The 24,465-nt window shown below is 36.4% G+C and overlaps 1 protein-coding gene across 3 annotated transcripts in view; it reads right to left on the minus strand.

Annotated features, from left to right (window-relative positions):
• LOC130871170 (contactin-4) overlaps window positions 1-24,465 on the minus strand; it is a 1,056,779-nt gene that overhangs the window by 893,310 nt on the left and 139,004 nt on the right. For all 3 annotated transcript variants that reach the window (XM_057764481.1, XM_057764498.1, XM_057764473.1), the window contains exon 2: window positions 9,584-9,727. The gene's annotated coding sequence lies outside the window, so the exon portion shown is untranslated. The remainder of the gene's footprint in view (window positions 1-9,583; window positions 9,728-24,465) is intronic.

Here is a 24,465-nt window from a genome sequence, read left to right on the forward strand (position 1 = left end):
TTCCCAGGTGTCCAAAGGGATGTCCCCAACTAGGTCCTTGGGCAGCAGAGGAGAGGGTGTCTGAGCTGGCCTTGTCCCATAGCCACACTGATGAATATCTTGAATATCACCATAGAACCTTCATCTGGCAATGGATGGAGAGAGAGACAGAGACCCACATTTGAGCACTGGACTGAGCTCCCAAGGTCCAGATGAAGAGCAAAAGGAGGGAGAACATGAGCAAGGAAGTCAGGACCACGAGTGGTGCGTCCACCCAGGGAGAAGGAAGGACTGATCTAATGGGAGCTCACCAAGGCCAGCTGGACTGGGACTGAACGAGCATGTGATCAAACCGGACTCTCTGAATATGGCTGACAATGAGGGTGGACTGAGAAACCAATGATAATGACACTGGGTTTTGATTCTACTGCATGTACTGGCTTTTTGGAAGCCTAGTCTGTTTGGATGCACACCTTCCTAAACCTGGATGGAGGGGGAAGGGCCTTGGACCTCCCACAGGGCAGGGCACCCTGACTTCTTTTAGGACTGGAGAGGGAGGGGGAGGAGGAGTGAGGGAAGTGGGAGGGAAATGGGAGGAGGTGGACATCTTCAATAAATAAATACAAAAATTTATACGTTAATTTTAATTTTGTTCCTAGCTTACATGAACTATGTAATTACTTTGGATCTATCACACAGAGATGTTTTATAAATTAATTTTTCATATGCCTCAAGCTGTACAGACCTGTAGTTACAGAAACACACAGCTTAACTTTAGGAAGATATGCAGTGACAAGCTCTGGCACTGAGAAATCTACAAAGGACCTTATAAAGCTTCACAACTTCCCTGTAACTCATGGAACTGAAATTACTAATGCTTGTTTTGATTTGACTATACAATAATAAAAAAGCAATATCTGAGAGTACAAATACTGACTCCTCTCTAGAGAGAGGGTATAATTTATTAACAAACAAAACACACTAAAAATTGTGTGGTGAATCTAATAACATTGAAGTACTTTTTCCTATAAATAAATACTCATAGTCATACAGTGAATAATTACGAAACCAACTATTAAGCAAAAGAGCTGAAACATATCTAAGAAAATGATTTCACATCAATATACAATGAAAAGTAAAATAAATGATGTGTTTTATAATGCTTAACTTCAACCACAACTATCATCAGGCAATATTTTCATAGCACAAATTAATGTTCACAAGAATGTTCACTAAAGTATGGTTTTATTGTTTGTTTGTTTAATTAGATAGACTTTCATCTAACTCCAGGTGGACTCAAATTCAATATGTAGCAGTAAATTACTTTGTACTTCTGATTCAAATGCCACCCCTTTCCCATATATGAACCATAATTGAACATCTGTTCAAAGTGCAGTATTGATACACAAATTATAAAGGGCAGATTACAACTCTTCATTAGTAACAGAGATGGCAATAACTCTAGTCAATGGATGTACATGTTTCAGAAGACAGGTCCATAAGAATGATGAAAAAAGCCTCTATACTTTGGCAATGAAAACATATTAATTATTAAATAAGAGGGTGTTCAATACAAACCATAAATACACAAAGGAAAGTTTTCTTTATAAAAGAAAGTTGATTAATAAGGTAATTTCAGAAATTATGATTATAAATTCATAAACAATCTGTAGTTTTTTATTTTGCTTGTAGTATCTACAATGAGTTTTATTACTTTTATAAACAGAAAAAATTGTAGTTTTTATTTTAGAGAATAGTAAAGCTAAATCAAGAAAGTACTCATTAAATTTATCATAAGATTTTAATATTTTAATAACATTTTTCATGATTAAATTCTCTGATGATTAGAAATTTAGAACTACACTGTTTTGCAGGCTAACCTGCTTTTGAAACTTAAAAACTTATGATCATGTTCCCATATTTCCAAATGTTATTGTGAAAAGCAAGACATTAATGACGTTTTAGTATTCACTGTATTATGTCTTGGTTCTTCATGATTTACATTTCTGATGATAGAAAGTAATAACATGATATGTTTGTGGATTAAAGAAAGATATTTGCTGGATAAATCTCATATGAAATAGTTATGAAGGATTCTTCAGTCAGAGGTAGTAACTGTCTCTTCATTTTAAAATCAAGTAAGGCATATTCCACAGTTCAAGACACCAGTGTTGATTTTGCTGCAAAATAACAGTGCAGCAAATTCAGAAGCAAGGATATACATAGAGTTAGCCAATAGTCTAAACTGTTCGTCATATAGAATTACACTGTTTGTTCTTCAACGATCTAACAAGCACTTTTCTGACAATGATGTGGCTACACAGTGGCTGGTAAGTCACTTGCTGCCAGGCCTAAGGGCCTGAGCTCAATTCACTGGACTCACACAGTGGAAAACAGAATGAGCTCCCTGATATTGTTCTGATGTATATACATGCCCCTTGGCATACAGGAACAGTAACTAACTAACTAACTAACTAACTAACTAAACTAAACTAACTAATGAACTAACAAACTGATGAACTACCAACAAACTAATTTAATAAATACATATAATTGTTATTTCAGAATACTGGTAATTAATCTTTTAGAACATGTTAACATTAACACATTTTATCTTCACAGTATAATCTATGATGTAAATACTTTTATGAGCTTGTTCAAGAAATAATGTAAGGAAATGGGATTGTACAGTATCTTTAGAACATGTTAACATTAACACATTTTATCTTCACAGTATAATCTATGATGTAAATACTTTTATGAGCTTGTTCAAGAAATAATGTAAGGAAATGGGATTGTACAGTATCTTTACTTCAGGGTCAGGATATAAATTAATTTTTTTATCTTCAAAATGATAACTATAATAACAAAATATGAAGTTCATTCAGGAACATATTTCCGCATGAGATTCATCATTAGATTCTAGGTATGAAACAGTGTGGCTTCCTGTGACTCTTTGCTGACACTAACAACACTGTCAAGTTATATGATGTCATTTTGCATTTAATTCAAGGTGCAGAATAATCCACCTCACTAACCCTTATTTCTGATGACAGCAAAATATATTATATAGGATCTTGCACAAAATAGGTCACAAAACAACATGTATGACTTGTATTCTCTCTGTTACAGTGTCATCAAAGCTAAGACTAGCCTAAGTTCACAAGGTCCATTCTAATACTCAGATTTCTAGAAAGCAGAAACATAGAAAGGCCGTAGACATAGATCTTTAGGCGGGAACATTGATCAGCACAATCCTGTAAGGGAATTAATGCCTTCCATAGGACAAGGCTGGTGAGTTGTTTATCAAACTCTGCACTTGAGCTGGAAGCTTCAACTATGAGAAATGAACAGATCAGAGAGAGCTGAGCCACATCCTGCCTCCCTCTCCAGGGCTCACAAAGGGGTGTAATTGCCCTGTGTGGTCTCATTTTCTTGACTCTTCCTCAAACAAATCATGTGGTTCCTGATACACGATGACCACAGTGAACATATCCTCTCCTCCTTGTCATCAGGAGTGAGTAGAGACCCACAGATACAGTACACTACCCAGTTGTTTCACATATTCCTTTCCCGATGTGCCCTGCAAATTACCTGCAGACACAAAAGGTTTTCCACATGTTAGTGTATGTGTTCCTGACTTGTTCTCATGCTTAAAGCCAAGTGATATATTTAGAGCAGATGATTTCACATACATACTACATATTCCTTCCTTCCTCTCTGTCCCTGTCTAGACATTGGGCACACAATGAGTGACACCAGTTCAATACTTTTTGAGATATTATTTTCCATATAACTGTCAACTCTAGAGCTTCATTTTTAATTTTTAAAATAAGAAAATAAACCTTATAATTCATTAAATCATAGTTTTAATATAACCTGTTACACCCTAGATATAATTGCCTTAATTTAGCACTGCATTGAAGTAAGGTATAATTCTTTGGAAGATCTCATTTTTATCATGATATCCCCAGGCATGTTTGGCTGATTTCTTAAGGCAACTCTAAGAGTTGACACCAAAACCCTGAAGTATTTACAGGCACTTGTAGACCAATTCTTTGACAGTGTATGCAGTGATGAACTCCAACAGTGCCACTTTCTGACTGTCATTCTGAGTCATCCAAGCTAATCAGTACTCAGTGCTCAGCTTAGTCTGGGCCTATGAACAAAGAGTCATTTAGAGATGCTGGCATGCATAGTGTGGACTCGCCAAACTAAGGAGATTCATCCAGGAGAACATATCTTATTTCAAGAATATAAATGCATTAATCAGTAAGCTTGCCTCCCTTTGCCAGAAACATCTCTGATTAAATTTAATGCAGTGAATTTGTGTAATCACCACCCAACTAGCCACTGATTAAACAAAGGCCTCTGAGCACTAATTCTCCTAATGTGCGGTTTATTTTTGCTCGCCTATGAAGGGCACACCTTGAAAACTTTGCTGATTTCCATGATTCTCCATTGAGGATTCAGTGTGGAATTCTTTTTTCTTAAGGCAGTCCAGTTCATTTATAGGCAGGGCAATGAATGCAGCAGACATTTTGATAAATGCTTGCTTGACTGACTTGTCATTGGGACACTGGGAGTTCTTACTACTTTGCAGGCCAGTGGAGAAATCTGCTAATCACAAATAAGAGTCTTTTAATTTCCTCTTTCCTTATGTTATCAGAGTAGAAGAAACTGCCATGAGATGTTTATTCTAACAACAACAACAACAAAAAAAAGAAATTGGGGAACAAAACAGCAAGGATTCTGATTCTGTGTAGCCCACACATTTTACACATTTTAGATATGCTTCTATTTTGCACTAACACAAGTTATAAAGGAGATAAATGGATTACAGAACATGTAGTCAGATTTTATGTCAGTGGTTTGTTATTTTCATTATAGATAAACAACAGATAATAAATGCAGAGATTACAAATAGATGGTAGAAAATAGATAGCTAGATAGCTAGCTAGATAGCTAGATAGCTAGCTAGCTAGCTAGATAGATAGATAGATAGATAGATAGATAGATAGATAGATAGATAGATAGATGATAGATAGATAGATGAAAGATAGACAGACCTTATATAGATATTTTTTACTTAGGGTTTTTATGGCTATGAAGAGACAACATGACCATAGCAATTCTCATAAAGAAAAATACTTAACTGAGTTGGTACTTAGTGTTTCAGAGATTTAATTCATTATCATGATGGAGAGGAATATGGTGACATGCAGATCAACATGTTGCTGAAGAAGTAGCTGAGATTCCTATATCTTACAGGCAACAGGAAGTACACTGTAACACTGAGCGAAACTTAAGCAAAAGAGACATTAAATCCCACCCTAGTGACACACTTACTTCAACAAGGCCTCACTTACTTCAACAAGTCCACACCGTCCAATAGTGTCAGTCCTCATGAGCTTATAGGGGCTCAAACTACCATATGATAGAAACATGGATAGATAGATAAAAAGATAGATGATAGATAGACAGATAGATAGATAATAGATATGTAGATAGATAGATAGATAGATAGATAGATAGATAGATAGATAGATAGATAGATAGTAGAAAGATGATAGATAGTAGAAAGATGATACATGGTACATAACTGATAGTTGATAAATAGGCAGATTAAAGATAATAGGAAAAATGATAGATAATTAATGATGGATACATAAATATATGAACCAATGTTAGACAATAGGTAATAGAAAGAACACATTATTCATAAAATACTTCATGAAATCAAAACATAGACTCTGGGCCTGTAGTTTATCAAATATTCAACACTCCTTGAATTAACTTATACTACAAGTCTACATAACCCACCAAATTTGTATTCTCATGAATTATGCAAGATATATTTATATGTGTGTGTATGCACATATATATATAGTATACATATATAGATTTTTAAGTACCATATATAGGTATGTCTAAAAATGCTTTTAATTATATAAAAAGCATATTTTTAGACTTAATGATTCTGAAATCTCTGATATGAATCCATAATAAATGCATTGATTTGCTCTTTTAACTCAAAGCACAAGAAAAGAGTTAAAGGGCACCCTTTCTGCTCTTATCACACAAAAACCAAAATAAAACAAACAAACAAAATACCACACTTAGCTAACATTCTCTTTGTCTTGTTGAATTCCTAAGGCAATAAATCACCCTTTCAAATTCTTGGATAGGATTCTTCTCTTTATCTTCTTTCCTGTAAAGCCAGTCTAAGAGTCAACAGTTTCCAGAGAAATTGTGCTTATGCCATGGTAAAGGGTATAGATTATTACAGAGACTTAAAGCCCCTATCTTCTAGAACTCTCGGTGGTAAAATTAAAACCATTGGTGTTTCTTAAGTGTATAATAAACTCCAGTCCTAGACAACAGAAGAGTTTACTTCAGGAAATGATGAGTATTTTTATGTAGGTAGAGAGAAATGTCTAATAGGTAATGAAACAGTTAATGAAGAATGCTATCTTTAAACCATTACATAAAGGTTGAAGCCATGATCTCCCAGCATCTGGGTTACCAGGAGGTGGCTTCATCCAGACTGGGCCTGCTATGCATCAATCATTGATTCATTATGGACTCACTAACTCCCATCCCACCCTTCTGAATTACTGAATATGGAGGGAGCTTTGATGGGGTGGGACAATCATTGTAATCAGATACACACCTTCCAGTGAGTCACCCAGGCTTCAATGGACAGTTCTAAAGCAAGGTCAAACAGATAGTCATGGTTATACTCAGTGTCACAAAGCGGAATAAAATGACATGAATGTGGGAGAAGAGAGGCTACCCAGGGTAAAAAGGACACAGGAGTGTTGTGGGTGAGAGAAATCAGAGTGTGTTACACAAATGCACGTAAGTGACAAAACAAAGGCAAGGAACATTATTTTAACAGAACAAAGTTGGAAACAAGGAGGAGATAGATTTGAAGATACAATTAAGTCCAACCCTCCATTCATGCTTTTAAACAACCACACTCTAATAAGTTCTATAGTTACTACCGAAATGTGAATTCCTATGTGTAAGAGCCGTGGCATGCCTTTAACATTCTAGAACTGTAGAAAGGCATCCTATTAGGAACTGGGATTCAGTTCAAATACTCTTTTCATTCCTAATGAATATCCCTGCTTTGATTTGTGTACATCATTTCAGAATTTCATGAACCAGCTGTGAAATTGCTGATTTGTCTCCAGTATGAGTTTCATTGTCGGGAAAGAAAATGCCTCCTTGAAAGAGTCCTCTTGCTATGAAGAGAGAAGATATTTCTGTCCCTCCTCCAAAACACACACAGGTCATTTCAAAAAGAACCTACTTATTCCTTGATTAAAAGGCAGGGTTGTCTCAGAAAATGGTTCTTTTAGGCTATCCACCACTGTCATGCCTGGCACAGCACCAGGAGAGGAGGTGAATGCTATCTTTAAGAGACAGGCGAAGTTCATTCCTCAGAAACTCCTGACACCCCTGAAAGGGAAATTCCCCTGACAGAATTTTGTTTCTATGAGACAAGACAAATTCATGCCAACAAATGCCTTTGATGCTTGCTTTATTTCCATTTAAAATTATACAACAATAAATTGAAATTTGGTAGTTTGTTTGCATTGAAAGGAAATGAATATAAATTGTTTATATTAATTACAAACTCTTTAGGAGTTCTGTCATTGGATTTACCACTGGAGAAACTATACCAAATAAACCCTTAGCCAAATAAATTAATTGACTGGCAGCTGCTCCTAATGCCAGTGTCCTTCTCCTACAACAAGGCTATCAACAAGATGCTTTCTGAGAAAGCTTCATCCAGTGTTGAGATATTTGTAAAATACTCAAAAGACCAATGCTAATTTTTACCAATGAATCAGCTTACATAGAAGGCATTGTAAATTCTTCAACAGTGCTCGCTAAATGAAACAGTTAATATATGTGGTCATAACATATCAAGACTTCTTGGCACAGAAATATGGAACCCTCAGCAACAGATAGCAGCTCAAAAAAAAAATCCCTTAAGTGAAATCAAATTTCCATTTTGTGGAAGTAGATTTGGTTTTTTAAAAGATGAGTCACAAAGGTGTAAGAACATGAAAAAGACATTAAGAAGGAGAATGAATAATGGCAATGAGAAGCATTTTCTTATGTGGTTTTGAAGTATATGTCTCACACTCACTCCTGATGTAGATAAATAGTTGCATCATCACAGTAGCTACCATGAGAAAAGAATAAATTACTGTCAAATGACTAAATCACCAGTATTGGGGGTATTTTGTAATACGTGGTAGGGAGGTGGGTGCATTATCTGTATATGTTGCCATGTAGGTATATGCACGTGAGTGTGCGGATACAAGTACAGGTAGAAGTCAGAGGTCAACAGTGGCTGTCTTTCTCAATCACTCTTCACCTTTAACAGTTTTTTTAAACTACATTTCTTTATTGGGGATGGAGCATATAGTCATACAATAAATTCTCCGTTTTTCTTTCCACTGTTTGGGTCCTGTGGATCAAATGCAGATAAGTTTGGGACATTGTGTTTTCCCCACTGAGGTATCTTATTGGCCCATCTTTGTTTTAATTTTAGAACCATGATTTTTTTCATGGAAACTGTAGCTCATAGATTGGCTAAGTCAGCTGGCCAATGATCTGTCTACATTATCCCAAACACTAATATCACATGTATGTTCTTCCATGTCTTACATTTCAATGGGTATTCTGAAACAGACCTCTGACAGTCATGCTATGAAAAGTAATACATATAATGAGAGCCATCTTTATTGCCTCAACACACACATACACACACACACACACACGTATATTTATTCTACAATAAAGACATATATAAATAATGGTATATAATTTGAAAATAGTTTTCTTCTTTAGTCTGTTTCACACTGTTTTCATAAAATTCCACCTCTTGTGTACATTTTCATGAATAATTATTTACTGTTGTGGTATTGCCACTGTGGAAAGAATTAAGCGCATTAACTAGGTACAGATAGCTCTTACTCACATGTGTAGGTCAAAATGTACTAGCCAAAATTCTGTTCTTTTAAATTTCTTTTTTGTAAAGTAGAATATATTAAAATTTATTATTTTTATTATTATTAATTATTCTTCCACAAGACAGGATTTTATAACTGTATCCATAAATGCAGGAATAAGGAATACATCTTTCAAAGCTTGCAGTAAAGTTGGCCATTTCACTACTGGGAATAAGAATATAACACATTGGAATCATGAGATCAGGGATTTGTTATGGCTAAACCTTGATCCATGACATTAGAAAATACCATAACCACTTTGGACTAAATACTTTAACTTTTCAATGAAAGAAACTGTATTCTCTTTCTTCACATACTTTCTCTGGTAGTCAAATCTAACTTCAACTACTCTAATATTTAAAAATTTCACTCTTTGAAGTAATTGCAGATCTAATGAAATAGATATGAAGAAGAAAACTCCATGCAAAATAAAATAAACATGAAATGTCAAATAAAATACCGTCTTTCTAATTTATGAACCTCTACAAGGTTCATGAGAAGAAGCATACATTCCTGATGTAATACAAAGTATCACACAGTTTATAAGAAAAGATGAAGGTGGTGAGACCTACCCTTTCTTTTTAATCAGAATCTCCAGCGATTGTTTCCTTAGCTCAGCCTGAAGAATCTGGTTCTCTGAAACCACACTGCAGAAATTTCCAAGTGAGCTCTAGCAGAATTTCCTCAATGAGAAAGTTCTACAATGCCAAATGAATCTGGAAAAGAAAAAAGAAAAGGAAAGACATTTTTAGTTTATGACGCAAATGAACTTGGGAAGAAGAAGAGAAATTTATGTAGAAAAGTTTTAGTTTGAAGATACACGGCAAAAAAATGGAAGAAGTAGTTTACATATCTCTCTTGCATTATTTTATATACTCAATGGTGTCTTTCCAACAAATGGAAAATGATGTATAGGAAGACATGGAAATACATTTTGTTTCCACATTAAAAGTGAAGAAGAAACATGCAGGGATTGAGAAAAGTGAAAATTCTGAAACTGGCTGTAGGAAAAAAAAAGAACATATTTTTTTTCCAGCTGGAAGACAACCTAGTAATCAGTACAGACAACGAGATTTGTGAGGTGTGCTACAAAGGACACATAAGATGTGAGAGGGTCAAGTAAAGTGGAGATAACAGCACCTTTGGGACTTGTTAGACAAAAATAAAATCTCTTTCAATGTGAGTCCCCCACATACTGATCCTCAGGCAGATTTAACTGATCAATTCTGACAATTATACAAAGGGAAGATGTCCAGGATTTCTTAATGTAGACCATTCTGTCAGAAAATTAGACAACTGACTTCTACATCAGTGGGAGAAACCACACCAAAATGGGAGAGCAGTGAAGCAAGCCTGATGGGCTCTGCTTCCTCTAGTCTCTATCAGTCCTGAACTGTTGAACCTGCACGTCCATGAACCTGAAAGAGTTGCTACTCCGATGTCTGTCCCAGATACAGAATGTAACAAATTAAATTCAAATAAAATTGCAGAAACTTCTTGAGAATAAGTTGCCCACAACCTTCTCAGTGTTCAGTGCCCTGCCACAAAAGCCTTTCAAATAGCTATTGTAAAATGTGTTACTTTTCTCTCCTTTTCCAATTTAATGTGTATAGTCATGGTGTGATGTGGTATGCATGTGTTTGTATGCATGCTTACATATGTACAGGTACACAGGTGGCTGGGTGTTCATGTGAAGACCTGAGATTGGTTTCAGAAATCATCCCTGATCACTTTTCTATCTTTTTCATTGAGGCAGAGTCTCCCAGTAAAAGAGCTTACCAATATTGCCAGTCTTTTTAGTCAGCCCATTCTAAGGAGTCTGGGTCTCCATACCCATTCAACATTTATGAGGGTTCTGAACCTTTGTGCAGTGAGTACTTGAACACTAACCCTTCATAACACAGCCTCAAAAGGTAGTGTTTCTAAACCAAGCATCATATTAGGAATGATTTTAAGGCCTACCAAGCCAAAAGGCGCAAACCTGGAGTCTTCTTGGTGTTGTCAGAATTCCTGATTGTGCCTAGCCAATGAGGGGTGGGTGACCACACAATGTCAACTGTCAAAGCATCAGAATGCTTGGCTGCTGGGAGAGTGTATAAGCTATTCCCCATTGTTAAATGAACAAGTCCGCTGCATGCTCTCTACTTGACACCCAGTGTCTGAGACATTGACACTGTGCCTTTTCACCCTCTTCCCTGAGGAAGACATTAGGGCCCAGCAACAGTAGTACATGCCAGTAATCCCAGCATGCAGAAGGCAGGTACAAGATAATCACTTCAAATCCATCCAAACCAGCATGATCTACATAGCAAAGTCCTGTTTCAAGAAATGAACAAAATTGCTGTGTCATTCTAAACATGCTACATAGGAATTACAGCTGACCTGACAGCAACAGCAATAATAATAACTGTTACATCAAGACATAGACACCTCATGAAGATTTGGGGATTTTGTTTGCTTGTTTTTACTAAGGCAAGCCTACATATATTACCTTAATACTTAACTGGCTTACTTTTGTCTTAGTTCACCAAAATAAATAGTGAATAAATCTTATACCTATGAATGCTCATCCTGAGTTACTATAAGTACAAAATATCACTAAAAAGGACCAGGGGTGGTACACTGGAGTTGGAAGGAGGAAAGGGAAGGAGAAACTGATATAATTATCATCTCAGATAAGAGAGAAAGAATTTCAAAAATGATGCAGAAAATCATGTGGGGGACAATAGGAAGTTTTTCTGACTCCAAATAAGGTGCAATCATTTTCTTGGGGGAATTTCTTCCTAATTCTTTCTCATATGGTGGTGATCATGCTGTAGAACGTTTAGTAAAGGAATAAAAACGTTAAATATGTAATGGGCAGTCTGATTATAAGGCAATGTTCTGATCCATGCTTATTTATTATTGCAAAAGCAACACGTTTATAGCAAGAATCAGAGCATCTGAAGAATCTGCGTTAGCAGTGGCTGACCACTCTTCAGTTTCTTTTTTTTTTTTTATTCTTTTTTAATTAAAATTTCCAACTGCTCCCCGTTTCCCATTTCCCTCCCCCTCCTCCCACACATTGCCCCCTCCCCCCACTCCCCTCCCCCATCCCCACTCCTCTTCTCCTCCCCCCAGTCCATTCCCCCTCCCTCTCGATACTGAAGAGCAGTCCAAATTCCCTGCCCTACAGGAAGACCAAGGTCCTCCCACTTCCATCCAGGCCCAGGAAGGTGAGCATCCAAACAGGCTAAGCTCCCACAAAGCCAGTTCATGTATTAGGATCGAAAGCTTGAGGCATTTTAAGAGTTATTTTATATTGCAGTTGGTGACATCCTGTTTCTGTTGTTTTGGGGGATTTTGTTTTGCTTTAAAATGTAATCTCAACTGTTACACACGTGCAGAGGGTTAGGTTGGTCCCATGCTGACTCCCTAACTGTTGGTTCAGAATTCAAGTGCTCCCATGAGCTCAGGTCGATTGTCTCTGTGGGTTTCCATATCATAACCTTGACCATCCTGGATCTTACAAGCCCTCCTCCATTTCTTCGGCAGGACTCCTGGAGATGAGCTCAGAGCTTGACTGTGAATCTCTGCATCTGCTTCTATCAGTTACTGAATTAAGGCTCTCTGATGACAATTAGGGTAGTCACCAATCTGCTGTATCGCTTGGTCTGTAATAAGGCTCCTAGCAGTGAGATCAAGACCTGTCCCTTGTGATTAGCAGACCTTTGGGAACAGGTTCCCCAGGTTGGATTACGTTTCCCAGCCTTGATGTAGGGGAGGAGCTATGTCCTGCTCAACTTGATGTCCCAGGCTTTGTTCAAGCCCATGGGAGGCCTGCATTTTTCTGAATGGAAATGGAAGAGGGGTAAAGGAGGAGGAGGATAGTTGGGAGGCAGAGAGGGAGGAAGAGATCAGGAAAAGGAGGAGGAAGGGGAAACTCTGGTTGGTATGTAAAATAACATTAATAAAATAAAATAAATTTAATAATAAAAAACAGGGTCTCACTATGTAGTCCATGTTGTACTGTAAGATTAGCAAGTAGTTCAGACTATTCCACCTACATGTGTTGGATTTTGGAAACTGATTTGATTATATTTTTGTTATGTTCTGCTTTTCTCTGTTACTTGCTATTTCCTTTTTAAAACTTTTTTCTGCTATACAGTTAATAAACTCACTCATTTGAAACTTGAATTACAACTGCTATAGATTGTTCACAACTGCTAAAATGTTGGTTCAGAACTCATGATACTCTTGCCTCAGTCACATAAGGGCTGAGATTGTGGATTACACCATCATTCTTGGTATATACAAATATTTACTTTAAAATAGTTCTATTTTATGTATATGAGTTTATTACCTGCATATACATATGTGTATGCACCCTGTGTAGACAGTGTTCATGGAGGTGTTTAATCTTCTGAAACTAGAGTAAGGCTATGAGTCACCATGTGGGTGCTTGAAACCAAATCTCATCTTTTGTAAGAGAAACAAGTGATCTTGAACACTGAGCTAAATCACCAGCCCTGTATATTCAAATATTAAAGAATATTTTTAAATTAATATATTATTGTAGGTTTTCTGAAATTTTAAAATATGGCTGTTATGGTTTTGTCTCTTTAAGAAGCAAGCCACACCTACCCCCAGAGACCCCTGCTTCCCCCTGCCATCTTGGATCTCTTATTGTTCCCTCTTCCCCCTTCTCTGTCTCTTTCTTCTCTTCTCCTTCTTCCCCCACACTCTTTTTCCTCTAAGTAATAAATATTCAATTCTATTTTGTACAATGTGTCTATGTGTCTTCTACCTGACACCTGCTCCCACCCGCCAGTCTGCTGGGGACTGGCTGCTCTATGGGCCTGCCTGCCTACTTCTACTGGGGACCCGCCAGCATTTCCTGCTACCAGCTTCTCAGGACTTGCCAGAATTTTAAAAAAATCCATAAAAATGGCCAGTGTGATGGCTCTGTGGATAAGAATGTTTGAGAAAAAGAGATCCAAGACAGCTCCCACAGCATAAGCCAGGTGTCCTACCTGATGAATAATCCCTACTCTGAGAATTGGGTTGAGGACTACAAGATTACTGAGCCTCAGTAGCATGAGACAATAAAACTGGAGCATTCATTGGTTCAGGGAGAGACACTAGCTCAAAGGAACAGGCAAATAGTGACACAAAACAATAACACACCAGAGTCCCTTCTTGTTTCTTCATGTCCACACAGACTTGTACATTCATAATAATGAATAATCTTTTATAATTTATTCATTTTTTAAAATTTATTTTACAGCCTGGTAGCAATTTCCCCTCCATGCTCCCTTTCAGTTGCTGCCCCCACACTTCTCTGTTTCCCCTACCTACAATATACTGTCTCTCTGCCTCTGTTTGGGAAAGGGCAGTTCTCCTGTGAGTATCTGTTGTAGAATATTATTTTTTCTTTCTTTTTTTATTTTTTAAAACTTTGTTATTTTACATACCAATCCCAATTACCTCTCCCTCCTGACCTCAAACCTTCCCCCACCTTCTCCCTGCTCCACCCATATCCACTCCTTAGAGTTAGTGAGGTTTCCTATTGGGAGCTACCCAAGTCTGTCACATCATTTTATCTAGACTAAGCAAGGTATCCCTCCATAAAGAATGGATGCAAAAGAATGGATGCAGTATGGATAGAAATATTTATAAGAGCCAGAACCTGGAAACAACCTTGATGTGGGATTTCCCTCCACAATACAACCTAGATTCCCCTCACCTGAACAATGGATAAAGAAAATGTGGTACATTTACACATTGGAGTACTACACAGTGGTAAAAAACAATGACATCATGAAATTTTCAGTCAAATGAATGGAACTAGAAAAAAAAATTCTCAATGAGGTCACACAGATCCAGAAAGAAAAACATGGTTTGTAGTCACTCATAAGTGGATATTAGACTTAAAGCAAAGGATAACCAGTTTATAGTCCATAACCTCAGAGAAGACAGGAAACAAGGAGAACCCTAAGAGAGACATAGAAGGATCCCCTGGGAAAGGGAAGTAGACATGATCTCCTGAGAAAATTGGCAGCATGAGGGTGGAGGGGAAGAGTGGTAGGAGAGTTGGAAGGGGAAAGGGGGAACAGGATGAGAACATGAGAGATCAGGAGGGTCAACTTGGGTGAAGGACAGAAAGAAAGAGCAAAGAAAGAGGTGCTTTGATAGAGGGGGCCATTATAAGGTTAGCAAGAAACCGGTACTAGGGAAATTCTCAGGAATCCGCTAGGGTCATTCTAAGATTCTAAGCATTAGTAGAGAGGGTACCTTAACTGTCGTTCCCCTATAATCAGATTGATGACTACCTTATTTGTCATCATAGAACCTTCACTCAGCAACTGATGGAAGCAGATGCAGATATGCACAGCTAAGCACTGGACTAAACTCCTGGAGTCCAGTCATAGATATTGAGGAGCAATATTATGAGCAAAGGGGTCAAGACCATGATGGGGAAATCCACAGAAAGAGCTGACCTGAGGAAGTGGGAGCTCACTGACTCTGGACAAAAAAACTGGGAAACCTCCATAAGACCAAACTAGGCCATCTGAATGTGGTTGAGAGTTGTGCGGCTTGGGCATTTTATGGGGCCCCTAGCAGAAGAATATTATTTTAAGATGTGCTACATTTGTTTAGCTGTGGAACATTTATTTTAATAATGCGATGATGTGTTGCATTCTTTAATGTTGCATTTGTTAGCTCTATAAGCTGTATTACTGGCCTGTCTAAAATGCCTGATTGGTTTAATAAAGACCCAAATAATGAATAGCAAAGCAGGAGAAAGAATAGGCAGGGCTGGCAGGCAGAGGAGAATAAATAGGGGGAGAAACCTGGAAGAGAGATATAGGAACAAGAGAAAAAGGAGGAGAGAATAGAAGAGTCCAGCCACCCAGTTGCACACTCAGACATGGAATAAAAAGGAAAGAAAAGATATACAGAAATAGAGAAAAGTAAAAACCCAGAGGTAAAAGAGAAATAGGATAATTAAGTTAGGAAATGCTGGTTAAAAATAAGCCAAGCTGAGAACGGCATTCATAAATAAGAATAAGACTCAGTATATGATTTATTTGGGATCTGGGTAGCAACCCCCCAAAACAACAAAGAACAAAGTGGAAGAGTAAAGACAACAACAACAACAAACTACATTTTAGTGCCTTTATGGGGCTCTAATTTCTGTAGGGTTTGAGAAAGCTAAAAAAAAAAAAAAGAGAGAGAGAGAGAGAAAAAGAAATAGAAACAACAACAACAATAACAAACGAAGGACAGGACTCTGCTAAGAAGTTCTGTAAACAAAAATTGCCCATTTCCTGCTAAATTGAAACAAAAGAAGATATGTAAAAATGTCTGCTGCAGTGCAAGTATCAGCATTCTAGAGCTCTGAAGAGTTGGATGCAGTTCCTGGTCATCCACCTCTAACCAGGCTTTAAGCTTGGTTTTCACAAGAGTGTGGGGCCGACTCAAACCATAGAGCCATATAGAGGCCCCAGTTATAGCATAGCACTTTAAAGTTTGCTTACACTATCAAAAATAACTAGAGCTATGCAGTAAAAGAGGTCCATACGGAGAAACCTCTAAACAGGTTCTAGAATGTTTTACAATGTGCATAGGCTTAAGAAAGAAAAAAGATAAAGGGTATGGAGAGTCATAGAAAGGAAGAAAGAGCTTAAAAATAATAAAACCTTTAAAGAGAAAAGCAAAATAGTAACAAAAGAGCAAGCCACTTAGAGATGGGAAATACACAAGAAGTCTGTTAGTTTGTTGATTTTGAATTATTTGACTGTCGATGAGCAAGCTAGTAAGGGACATGGGATTGTGAACAGGACTACAAAATTGAACCAACTTACATATTTTAGGGCTATCTTAACTTTAAAGAACAGAAACCAAAAATGTATTTGTCAAATGGAAGTCAAAAATGCTTTGGGGAAGAGGTTTTCCTTTTATTTCTACAGAAAGCAAAAGGATATGGATTCATTCAAGGTTTGATTGGGGAAGATCTCCTGAATCTTGACAGGTGATATATATCAACAAGATTACCACTGGTCTTCCAATGATTTGGCAATTATCCAATTTTCTCAGGGACCCCTAAATATACTTCACCCACAGGCAACAAGAAGCAGTCTAGAGAAAACGACTCACACATTCGCAATAAATGGTGTGGGTGGCTCTTGGTTATTAGGTTATGGATGCTATCACCTAGGGGAATATAGTATAATGTTGCAAAATTAAAGTTATTTTCGTTACAATGTATGTTTCTACTCTTTTTTATTGATTTTATTGAGCTATACATTTTTCTCTGGTCCCCTTCCTTCCTCTCCCCTCCCTTCCAACCCTCTCCCATGGTCCCAATTTACCCAGGAGATCTTGCCTTTTTGTTTAAAGTATTGAACATATGCAGTTCATTTAAAAATGTAAGATAAAGATTCAGTTTTCTATAGCTATTATTATAAACAATGTAAGATAATCAAGAAAACACAAGTTAGTAGCTAGTCATTTATAACAATCATATTTGTAAATATGGTATTATATCTTTAAGATCAGGCAGCAAGATGTCTCCATTGTCAGGTGTGATCTTTGATACTGTTAAAAACTAAATAGTTAATATTTTTTAGCTTTGATAGGAAGTAAGATACATATTAAATTTTGGAATCATGAAGATAAGACAGATAATGGAGTATTTTCTCTGAATTTGCTAAATACAAATGGACTGAATATTCTAAATGTAATTCTTACTTGGTATCTGTTTTTATTCTTTGTAGTTTTTCTATGTTAAAGTTAAAACCTTAAATTTTATTCAGACAAAACTGGGGAATGTAGACTATTATTTTAAGATGTATTAAATTTGTTCATGCTGTGAAACATTTGTTTTAATGATGCAAAGATGTGTTGCATTATTTCATGTTGCATTTGTTTAACTCTATAATGTTGTGTTACTATGCCCGTCTAAAATACCTGATTGATCTAATAAAGACCTGAATGGCCAATGGCAAGGCAAAAAAAGAAAAGGCAGGGCTGGTAGACAGAGAGAATACATATGAAAAGAAATCCGGGAGGAGAGATCTAGGAACAAGAGAATGTGGAGGCAAGGAGAACTGAAGGGGCCAGCTACCCAGTCACACAGTCAGACAAAGAATAAGAGGGAAAGAAAGGGTATACAGAGAGGAAAAAAGCAAGAGCACAAAGGCAAAAAGTAGATAGAATAAGTTAAGAAAATTACATTCTACTCCAAGGAAGTACTCTAATTAATCAAAAATTACCAAGTACAGGTCTTTGGCAGTGAATTTATCAGACAAGAGATAAAGAAAATGATAGACATATAAGTCAGGTATAATGATAGTTGTTTTGCTTTTTTGTGGACTAAAACAATGTGTTGTAACTAATTTTTTCTGTTAGATCTCAAACCTTGAGCCATCAACTGCTATTGAATATGTGTGTGTGTGTGTGTGTGTGTGTGTAGGACACAGCAAGCAGCAAACTACATGTGGTAGCAGGAAATTGTAATGTGTTGACAAGTGAAGTTAATTCATCAATGACACTCTACAAAACAGATTGAAAAAAACATAGGGTTACATAGTTTATTAGATAATTAAATTGAAATAGTGATTCTAGTCAGTCCAGACTCTAAGGATGCTGTATATATTCTAAATTACTTAAGGACAGTCATTTATACTGCCCAGAGTATTGTGTCAATACTGGCTATGTTTTGATCGTCTTCTGCTAGATGGTATCTGTTCCTCTTTTGTGACTGTAATAGTCTCTAATGGAAATGTATTACAGAGAACAGTTGAGTGTCATTTTAAAAGAATGAAGCAGGTACAAAACATTTCTTGGGACAATATGGCTTTCTAATTATTTTCAACAAATGTCCTGATGACGTTAGAAAGAGGCAAATATTCCACAGTGTTTTAGAAGTCAAATTACTTGATCATTAAATATGACTCTCAGAAAGTATACATTTGAGAAACCTGAGTATTTATATCACCTTTCTCAGCATTTACATTTTTCCTTAGATGGGGTTCTAAAGTATTAGCTATACGAAATACACAGTGTGGGACCAAAATATGCACATATTCCACTGTAAAGTTGAGGGGTTCAAGTGGAAATGGCTTTTTATGAACCTAGTATTGTTATAACAGGTTTTTGTTTCAAACAGATCCCTTTTAATATGTTTTATGTTCTTTACCTTGTTCACTTATATGTAAGATAACTCATATAGTTCATACAAAGACAACTGAATTGAGAGAAATGGGGAAATGGTTTTTTTTATAATTTATATACAATTTTATAAGATTTGGGAGAAAGAAACATGTTTAAGATATATTTAAAAAGTATTTATTAATAAACCAATAGTATCTCAGAGGATACACAAAAAGTGAAATAATACTATGTTAAATTTTTAATAATTTTATGGAAAGTCATTTGAAAATAAGTTGTTTTATTTCTTACTGAAATTACCATATTAAGTTTTAATAAAATACTATAAATAATACATTTTGTCATTCAACAAAAACAAATTTAATTATTTCAATAGAGACTAATTTAATATCTATGTCTTCATTAATGAAATTAATGCACCTCCAGTTTCTAGTGTATGCCAAGTAATACCATGATTTGTACAAATAAAAATGAAGACACTGTGTGAAATACTCCTAGCCTGATCATTCTGTGTTACTTACATAGAATTGATTTATTTAATTTGGGATAGAAGAAATAAATTTAAAGAAATACAATGAGATGTATTTTTAAGGTTTACTAAATTCGTAATAACAAATGGATAGGGTATGGGAGTGGGTTTGTGTATGTTTGAGTGAAGGTATCCCTTAGACTCCAGGGCAGGACATCAGAACACCACAACTGGAGTTATAGGCAACTGTGAGCCACCTGACTTGGGGACTGTGAATAGAATATTGCGAAAACAGTTTGTCTTTTGACCACTGAACAGTCTTTCCAGTCTTGTTTTTGCCTTTTTAATTACACAAAACACATTGGTTGAAAAAAAAAATACATCGAACAGACAACTGGTTGTCTGGGAGTGGGAAATGGTCTCTCTTTTTAATATTTATGCATTATGATGGTGCTTCAGTGAGGCTACAAAATTTACCATTTAATAGAAACCTTGTCAGACAAGGAACAGAAAACTTCGGATGATTAAAACATTCTACATTATGAACTAAAAATAAATAATACTAAATGAACTTAAAAAGAAGGTCCAGTGCTAGGGGCTAAATTTCCTGGTAGAGCTTCTGTATAGTACACTCAAGGTCATGGGTTAGGAACTCAGAATCACAAAAAGCATGAAGATAAAAATAAAAGCAGGCAACACATTTCAGAAATGTTTCCACTAGAAACTCCCCACTGTTTCATAACGAAGTTAAATTAACTAAGAATATTTCATTTTTTTTCTTGCTATTCAAGGATGTCTAAAAGTAGCACAGAAAGGAACTAGTGACGGAGTGGGGGTGAAGAATGGATTCCTGCCTTTCATCTTCTTTTGAAAACCTTATCAATGACTTTGGTTGTGCAAATGTATATGCTACATGTAATGTTTCAGCCTTGGGAATTTTTCTTTTCTTCTTAAACTCTGCCTTCAAAGGAACTTAGAGAGTTCAGAACCAAAATGTGCACTCAGAACCCAAAAGAAAGACAGAACTGAGGGGAAAAAAAATCTCTAAACAGACACTCACACATTCACTTGATACCCCTTTGATGTTTCTGTTGTTACTTGAGCGATACTTTGGGAATATCATGCCATAGCTTATATTAGCATTCTGGGAGCAAATGTTTAATATCCTAGGTGGCCATGCTCAGCTTCCCAAATGTTAATTGATTCTATTACAAATTGCTTGTGGCACCTTCAAGGTGTAAGAGGGAATTAGCACCGAGTTTATAGGACAGCACTTGCATTATTAAAATGGGCCCCAAAAGTCGGCACTCCTTTGACTTCTTTCCTTTATTAAAAAGTAGAGTTTTTAGAGATAGTTTTGAAAATATCTCATAATACTCTATAGATCAACAACATTAACATTATAATGTAGACTAGCTTTTACTTTAATAAAAAGGAAAGAACTGCGTTTCATTTTAAATGATTCCATTAAAATAATCTCTTTTTTATTAACTGCTAGAGTAAAAACAGAGGAAGTTTCTATGCTGAATTTCTAGGAATTACACTGTTCATTAAATGTTAGGTTCTGAATCCATTAGGACTGTGTCCTTTTGTTTTCATTTAGGACCTGGCAAGGTTACAATTTGAGCCCTATTGGTATTGTATTTGTTTGGTGCTGAAATGGGATGCAGCATATGTGCATCCTTAATTCACTTTCTCATACTGAGATATACCTGTATCTTGACATAAACAATCATATGATATTTAAATTATTTAAAGAATAATTTTATTATATTTCTAATATTGGCAACATGGTCAAACAATCAACAAGCACAGAGTCAGGAAACAGTGTAATTTTTTTTTTTTTTCGGTTTTTCGAGACAGGGTTTCTCTGTGGTTTTGGAGCCTGTCCTGGAACTAGCTCTTGTAGACCAGGCTGGTCTCGAACTCACAGAGATCCGCCTGCCTCTGCCTCCCAAGTGCTGGGATTAAAGGCGTGCGCCACCAGCTCCCGGCTAAACAGTGTAATTTTTGTCACTATCAAGATTCAGCAGAATTTAGTTTCCTTCATTTCTCATGATTGAGATCATCATGAACTAGAAACTCAAAACTATAAGGGTATCAGAAATATAAAATAATGATAAGTACAATAATTAGTGATGTAATACAAGTGCTTTGTGCAAGTTTGGAATGCTATATAGGCTCAAAGATTCCTGTCAGTTTAACATTTTGTTTTATTGGGCAGTTGCCTTTGACCAACATGGATTTCACTTCTATGAACTATTTACATGACAACGTTAGTGTATGGCTCTGATGGTTGAAAAGTGAGGTGTTCCTGATGGATTGTCATCTAATTAGATGAACCCTTAGATGAGGATGCTTTGACTCCTGAAGATAGCATATCAAACTGTGGTTTTCATTTTGAAACATTGCAACAAGGAAATGTACCATGGCTATGAAGGGCCACAAGAACTGAGCAGCCTCTGGGTGTCAAGAAAGTCTGACCTTGCCTGGCAAGAACATATCACTATCCCCCCACTCCAATCACTAAGAAATAAATGATTTTAAGAACCTGTGGGAAAGTGAAGACACATTTTCACCTAGTTAAATAGATTTTTCCTTTAAGAAAAAAAGTCCATTTTAATCCTAGCATTGTGAAACACTAAGTAGGGGACCCATAAACAGTAGAACTTCCAAGACGATGAATGTAGATTATTGAAACCCCTTTATTTGTAGCAGCCTGTTATGAAGGAATAGCTTACTAATGTAGAGTTAGTATTACTTATTCACTTTGCCAGACACTGTACTAAGATTTCTATACTATTTCCTATTTAATCTTCAGATTAGACTGACATGATGAATACTATTTTCTTTCTTTCTTTCTTTATTTATTAAAGATTTCTGCCTCCTCCCCGCCACAGCCTCCCATTTCCCTCCCCCTCCCCCAATCAAGTCCCCCTCCCTCATCAGCCGGAAGAGCAGTCAGGGTTCCCTGCCCTGTGGGAAGTCCGAGGACCTCCCACCTCCTTCCAGGTCTAGTAAGGTGAGTATCCAAACTGCCTAGGCTCCCACAAAGCAGGTAACTCTGACCAAGGAAGTGAAAGATCTATTTGACAAGAACTTTAAGTCTTTGAAGAAAGAAATTGTAGAGGACACCAGAAAATGGAAGGATCTCCCTTGCTCTTTGATTGGGAGGATCAACATAGTAAAAATGGCAATTCTACCAAAAGCAATCTATAGATTCAATGCAATCCCCATCAAAATCCCATCAAAATTCTTCACAGACCTGGAGAAGACAATAATCAACTTTATATGGAAAAACAAAAAACCCAGGATACTATTTTCTATGTGTATGTATGTGTAGTATTTGAGATCATTTCTGTATGTTATGTGAGTGTGTGGTGTATATGCATATGGAGGCAAGTGGATGACCCTAGATAATAACTTATCAGTATTATAATTTTTAATTTTTTTGAGACAGGGCCTCTATCAACCCAGATTCAGATATTATTTAGACTGGGTGAGCAGCAAGCTCCAAAGATCTGCTTCTTCTCCTTGAACTTATGTTACAGATGGGTAGCTCTACACCCAGTTTTTCAAGACAAACAATATTATCAACTAGTATCACATTTTATATGCGAAGTAGAAATTTAAAACAATAATAAAATAGGAATGATAGATTATTAAACTGTTTAACTGATATTTTTAACATGCTATTGTACTCTCCTTTGGAGAGGTAACTATGAAGCCTCAGTTCTTTGTTCTGGTACAATCTGACTATGAATTACCTATGTATTCAAGATAAATCATCAAATCCTTCTCTCCGTTTTTACATTATTAACTGAAGGAAAATTACATCCTCCAAGATCCTCCAAAACAGATTTGTTACATGATATATAATCCTTATACTTTTAATTGGCCACATAAAAATGAATATGGCTATATATAAAAAGTCAAATTGCAAAGGCAAGTTATATAACAGCTTAGATGACCAAGTAAGACAACTTTTTCTACGTGTTCCCAAGACCATGTTGAAAATAACAATATTTCAGGGCAATGCACAAAGTACTAGAAAGGGATTAGAAAATACTAAGAGTTAGCTTATTTTAAAATCCATCCATCTACTGCCTTAAATCCATTTCTGGCAAACATCCCAGCCAAAGCGGGAATTGAAAATTATCCAAAATCCCTCTGCAGGGATCTTGAAAGAATCTAAAAGTGGGGCTCAATAAGAACACTCATTATGTAGGGGGATAAGGTGTAATACTACTCCTCAGTTCTTCCAAAGAAGATATCTGTGGCAAGGGCATACTGTGCATTAGGGTAGGGAGGTAAAACCAGGATGGGATGGAGCAACATCAATTGCCTGCTTTATATTCTGAGGAGGAATATTCTTTGCAGCTCATCTCTTTGCAGTTCATTGGATTTCAACTGCATGTTTTACTAAGGGCCCTTTTTCCTCTCTGCTCTCAATTCTTTGCTCAACCTGTGCTCTTTCAAATGTTTCTTCTAAACCTCAGAGGACATCTGACCTGGACTCTCTCTGACCTTCAGGAAATGGATTATTTAGCCAACCCCGAGGTGTTCTACAACACCACATAAATAAGTTTGTTGTCCTTACTAATCTGCTGTCTTTTGTAAGCCCTAACCTGGAAAATAAGTTTACTTGCTAGCATGCAGGTCACATAGAAAAGGTATACTCTCTGATGTCTATTTCCTCATGGATGACTTTATGTGGTCCCATATATGGAATGTCTGTTGGATGTAAACTGCATGCTTGTCACAACTTGACTTTCTGTTTTTCACCGCATTCTTTTCTTTTACAAAACAGCTCATAGTAACAGTAAATAA

Source organism: Chionomys nivalis, chromosome 1, assembly GCF_950005125.1.
Source record: "Chionomys nivalis chromosome 1, mChiNiv1.1, whole genome shotgun sequence".
Lineage (NCBI taxonomy): Eukaryota > Metazoa > Chordata > Mammalia > Rodentia > Cricetidae > Chionomys > Chionomys nivalis.